We start from the raw sequence: 5,870 nt of genomic DNA, 5'->3' as shown, positions 1-5,870 counted from the left end.
TGATGGCTAAGGATGTTGAGCATTTCCTTAAGTGTCTTTCAGACATTTTAGATTTCTCTGTTTAGAGTTCTCTGCTTAGGTGTGTACCCCATTTTTTTATTGGATTATTTGTTCTTTTGGTGACCAATTTCTTGAGTTCTTTGTATATTTTGGAGATCAGCCTTCTGTCTAATGTGGGATTGCTGAAGATCTTTTCCCATTCTGTAGACTGATGTTTTGTCTTGTTGACCATGTTCTTAGTTTTACAGAAGCTTCTCAGTTTCAGGAGGTCCCATTTATTAATGATTTCACTCAAGGACTGTTACTGGGGTTATATTTAGGAAGTGGTCTCCTGTGCCAATGCGTTCAATTGTACTTCCTACTTTCTCTTCTGTGAGGTTCAGTGTGGTTGGTTTTATGTTGAGGAATTTGATCCATTTGGATTTGAGTTCTGTGCTTGATGATAGACATGGATCTGTTTTCATTATTCTACATGTTGATATCCAGTTATGACAGCAACATTTGTTGAATATGATTTCTTTTTTTATTTTATATTTTTTGCTTATTTGTCAAAAATCAGATGATTGTTGGTGTGTGGATTGATATCTGGGTTTTTGATTTGGTTCTATTTGTCCTCCTGTCTGTTTTTATGTCAATACTAGACTGTTTTCAGTACTGTAGCTCTGTAATAGAGTTTGAAGTCAGAAATTGTGATTCCTCCAGATGTTCCTTTATTGTAACAGGATTTTTTGGCTATCCTGAGTTTTTTGCTTTTCTGTATGAAGTTGAGTATTGTTCTTTTGAGGTCTGTGAAGAATTTTGCTGGGATTTTGATGGGCATTGCATTGACTCTGTAGATTGCTTTTGGTTAAGATTGCCGTTTTTACTATGTTAATTCTACCTACCCAAGAGCATGGGAGATCTATTTTCTGGTGTCTTCTTCAGTTTCTTTCTTCAAAAATTTAAAATTCTTGTCATACAGGTTTTCTACTTGTTTGGTTAGAGTTATTCCAATATATTTTATGTTATTTTTGGCTATTGTGAAGGGTGATGTTTCTCTAATTTCTTTCCCAGCCCATTTATCATCTGTGTAAAGAGGAGGGCTACTATTTTTTTTTTCAAGTTAATCTTGTATCCTACTACATTACTGAAGGTGTTTATGAGTTGTAGAAATTCCTTGGTAAAATTTTTGGGGTCACTTATGAAAACTATTATATCATCAGCAAATAGTGAGAGTTTGATTTCTTTTCTGATTTGTATCCCCTTGATTTTTTTCTTTTTCTTTTTTTTTTTTTTTTTTGGTGTCTTATTGCTCTAGCTAGGACCTCAAGAACTATATTGAATAGATATGGAGAGAGTGAACAACCTAACTTGTTCCTGATTTCAGTGGGATTGCTGGGAGTTTCTCTCCATTTAGTTTGATGTTGGCTGTTTGCTTGCTGTATATTGCCTTTATTATATTTAGGTATATTTCTTTTATCCCTGCTCTCTCCAAGACCTTTATCATGAAGGGATGTTGTATTTTGGATTTTTCAGCATCTAATGAGATATTCATGTGGGTTTTTTTTTTTTTCGGTTTATTTATATGGTGGATTACATTGACAGAACTTCATATGTTGAACCATCCCAGCATCTGTGGGATGAAGCTGACTTGATCATGGTGGATGATTTGCCAATATGTTACTGAGTATTTTTGCATCAGTGTTCATAAGTGAGATTGGTCTGTAATTTTCTTTCTTAGTAATGTCTTTGTATGGTTTGGGTATCAGGGTAATTGTAGCTTCATAAAGAGTTTGGCAATGTTCCTTTTGTTTCTATTGTGTGGAATGATTTGGGGAGTATTGGTAATAATTCTTCTTTGAAAATCCTGTAGAATTCTGCGCTGAACCCATCGAGTCCAGGGCTATTTTTGGTTGGGAGATATTTGATGCCTGCTTCTATTTCTTTAGCAGTTATACATCTATTTAATTTGCTTATCTGGTCTTGATTTAATTTTGGTAATGATATTTATCCAGAAAATTTCTTAAAAAATTTCTTTTAAGTTTTCTAATTTTGTGGAATACAAGTTTTTGAAATATGACCTGATGATTCTCTGTATTTCCTCCATGTCTGTTGTTATGTCCCCCTTTACATTTTTGATTTTGTTAATTTGGATGTTCTCTCTTTGCCTTTTGGTTAAAAGTTTGGATAAAAGTTTGTCTATTTTCTTAATTTTCTCAAAGAACCAACTCTTTGTCTCATTGATTCTTTGTATTGTTTTCTTTGTTTCGATTTTGTTGTTTTCAGCTCTCAGTTTGATTGTTTCCTGCCATCTTGTCTTCCTGGGTGAGTTTGCTTGTTTTTGTTCTAAAGTTTTCAAATGTTCTGTTAACTCACTAGTGTGAGATTTTTCCATCTTCTTTATGTAGGTATCTAGTGCTATGAACTTTCCTCTTAACACTGCTTTCATTGTGTCCCATAAATTTGGGTATGTTGTGTGGTCATTTTCATTGGCACTTAAGAAGGGCATTCTGTGAGGTTGTCTATACAATGACAAAGCATAAAATACTGTGAATTATGGACAGGAAAAGATCCTTTCTTTATGAATGTGGCTACAAAGTACTTCTCATGAATTAAAGTTTCCTTTAATTTCAGACTCTCAGATAACAACCTTTTATATATGATTTCCAAATAAGGAATTCAGTTCCAGGGTTACACAGAGAAATCTTGTTTCTCAAAACCAAAATAAATAAATAAAAATAATTCATCACTCAGGAGGCAGAGGCAGGTAGATCTCTGAGTTCAAGGCCGGCTTAGTCTACAGGTGAGGTCTAGGACAGCCAGTGATACACAGAGAAACCCTATCTTGACACACTAAATAAATAAAAAGAATTCAATCTTCCAACATGGAAAGACACTTATATATACTGATCAGCCTACATAAATCTCTCTAAAGTATCCTTAATCCTGTCAGAAATGATGAAGACTGCTCTTCCTGATAGGAAGTACTCAGTACGTATGCACAGATTTAATGCTACAATATGTTACACATACAATGCTCAATCATTGATGTTAGCAGGAGAAAACTAATGCCTGCCTATCTCTGGATATAACGAATCAAGGAGAAATTGAAAAGTAAAATATGTAACACTATATGTATGAAAAGCAAAGCAAAAACCCAAACCAACCAAGTAAATGGGGGGAGTATGGGGAATGCCTTTTGATTTGGTTTGGTTTTCAGGACAGGGTTTCTTTTGTAGTTCTGGCTGTTCTTGAACTCTCTGTAGATCAGGCTGGCCTTGAACTCAGGGATCTGCCTGTCTCTGCCTCTTGAGTGCTGGGATTAAAGTAGTTCACACCATGTCTGACTCAATTGGGAAGTTCTCTCTCTCTCTCTTTCCTTTTCTCCTTTCTTTCTTCCTTTTTAATTTTTGTTTTTTCGAGATAAGGTTTCTTTATGTAGCCTTGGCTGCCCTGTAGACTGGGCTGGCCTCAGACTCACATAGATCCACCTGGTTCTTTCTGCCAAGTTCTAGGATCAAGTGCATGCACCACTGCACCCAGCTCTACTGGGAATTTCTCAAGGGAGGGAGGCATAGAGCATGGTAGGAAGGCTGGGGGGGGGGTGTTGAAGTGTGAACTAAAGCAAAGTAAGTCTGCAAAAGTCACATAGAAATCCACTATATTGTGAGTCGATTAAAAAGTAGAAGTTTAAAAAAAATCAGAGGGAAGCTAACCATGATGCATGTCTACTTGTTACAAATTAATGTCATCTGAATAGGAAACCTCACCTAAAGAATGGTCCTGGTTGTTTATGTGGGAAGACTCTTCCCATCTGTGCATGGCACCTTTCGGTAGCAGTCCAGTTTTAAAGAGGGCATGGCAGAAGGAAGATTTGGCTTCCTTGGCATTCCCTCATACTGAGCAGCTGATTTACGTGATTGTTCTTCTTGATTCTTTACTATGTCAGAACCAGAATTCCCAAGCTTCCATTGTGGACCAAAGATGAGCAGCTCTCTAGGAATCTTCCAGGCTCCTGGTACCACACAGGTACTACTGAATCATCAAGCCCCGTGAGAGACTCTGGTGCCTGTAGGACCACTCTGACTGCTAAGGCATCCAGCCTAGAGGACCAAGCAGCTACCAGATTCTCAGCCTATGAAGTGGGATTAAGGTGTTACTATTTTGGCATAAGCTAATTTTGTTCACACATACAAACACACACATGCACGCACGCAAACAGACATATATGCATAAATAAATAAAATCTAAACAAATTCAATTCCTGGCTTCAGACAAACAAAAAAAATGAAGCATATAATAATGGCTGTGACCCAAAAACAAAACTAGGAAAATTTGTAAATGTGATCAGATCTACTGTTAGAATATGGCACTTATAACTGTCCTATGAGCAAGGGAAGGCTAACATATGCTCAGGTACAAGTAGTTTGAACAGAAGTCAAATTCTAAGAGGATATACAGAAAAATAATGTTACAAGAAAAACTAACATACAATGGATAATTTAATATCAACATATAAATGATTTTAGGGCTCAGGAAAAGGCTCAATGAGTAAGAGTTCTTGTTACGTAAGTGTGAGGCCCTGAGTTCAAGTACCCAGCACCCACACACAAAGCTGCAGGAGGTACATGTGAGCCTGTTGTTACCCCAGTGATTTGCCATGGGATGGGAAGAGGAGAGGAGAAGGCTGCTAACTGCACCTGGCTGCCAATCTAGCTGCAAGTTCAGTGAGAAACCCTGCTTCAAGGGGGAAAAGAGAGAGTGATGAGAGCAGAATTCCACATGTCTTCTTCTGACCTCTGCAAAGGTAAGTCATGAACATCTCACACAGATATACATGTGGGCGCATGCACACACACACACACACACACACACACACACACACAGAGAGAGAGAGAGAGAGAGAGAGAGAGGAGAGCATTAAAAAGTATTTTCTTTTTTATTCACAAAAAAGAATTAGTGTCTTCATACAATGGTGAAACCTACCACTGAGACCAGTAGGAAAATCCAAGATGTACAAAAAGCCATTTTCGCCCTTCTGACTTGAAAACATCATTTGGTAGGTGGGTATATTATAAACATCAATGACTCAGATATAAAATAAAGGGAGAAGTATTTACTCATACATGGCTTTTAGACATAAAGCAAAGAAAAACCAGCCTACACGCCATAGCCCCAGAGAACCTAGACAACAATGAGGACCCTAAGAGAGACATATGTGGATCCACATAGGTAGGAAAAAAAGACAAGATCTCCTGAGTAAACACGTAGCATGGGGGTCACGGGAGAGGGTAGAGAGGGAGAGGAGTGGGAAAAATTTATAACTCAAAAAAAAAAAAACCCAATAAAATAAAATAAAAGGAGAAATTACTACCTGATTTGACATAAAAAAAGACATCACCAAGTACATGTAACTATTGATATTTCTCCCTTGGAGAGACTTTCACAGTCAGAAATTCTTTCTCACTTTTCTTCAGCATTTGTTCTAATTTAAAACCAACACAAGGTGCTGGAGAGATGGTCTCAGTGGCTAACAACCATCTGTAATTCTAGTTCCGGGGGACCTGGCACCTCTTCACAACTCGGAAGGCTCCTCCATGCGTGTGGCACACACACATACACTCAGGCATGCACTAACATGCATACATGAGCAATGAATATTGCTTCAACAAACCTTTCAGAATTAAGTTAGCACACTTTCTTTGTACTTTTGGAGTTGTTTGTTCAATCTCACTGGTCTCTAGCTCCTGAGATTAAGGAGACTTTGGACCTTAGACAGTTGCAGTGGGATGGGAAGACGAGCGGAGGAGGCTGATAGCTGTGCCTGGTTTACTTTTCAGCTTAATGCTTATTTTCTAGAGAAATTAGAAGTGAGGAGTCCAGAGTTTTAC

The sequence above is a fragment of the Microtus oregoni genome, unplaced genomic scaffold (genome assembly GCF_018167655.1).
Source record: "Microtus oregoni isolate MIOR12 unplaced genomic scaffold, Mior012 000034F_ref0000314, whole genome shotgun sequence".
NCBI lineage: Eukaryota > Metazoa > Chordata > Mammalia > Rodentia > Cricetidae > Microtus > Microtus oregoni.
The sequence above is the reverse complement of the archived record's forward strand: the minus strand, read 5'-3'. Positions refer to the sequence as shown.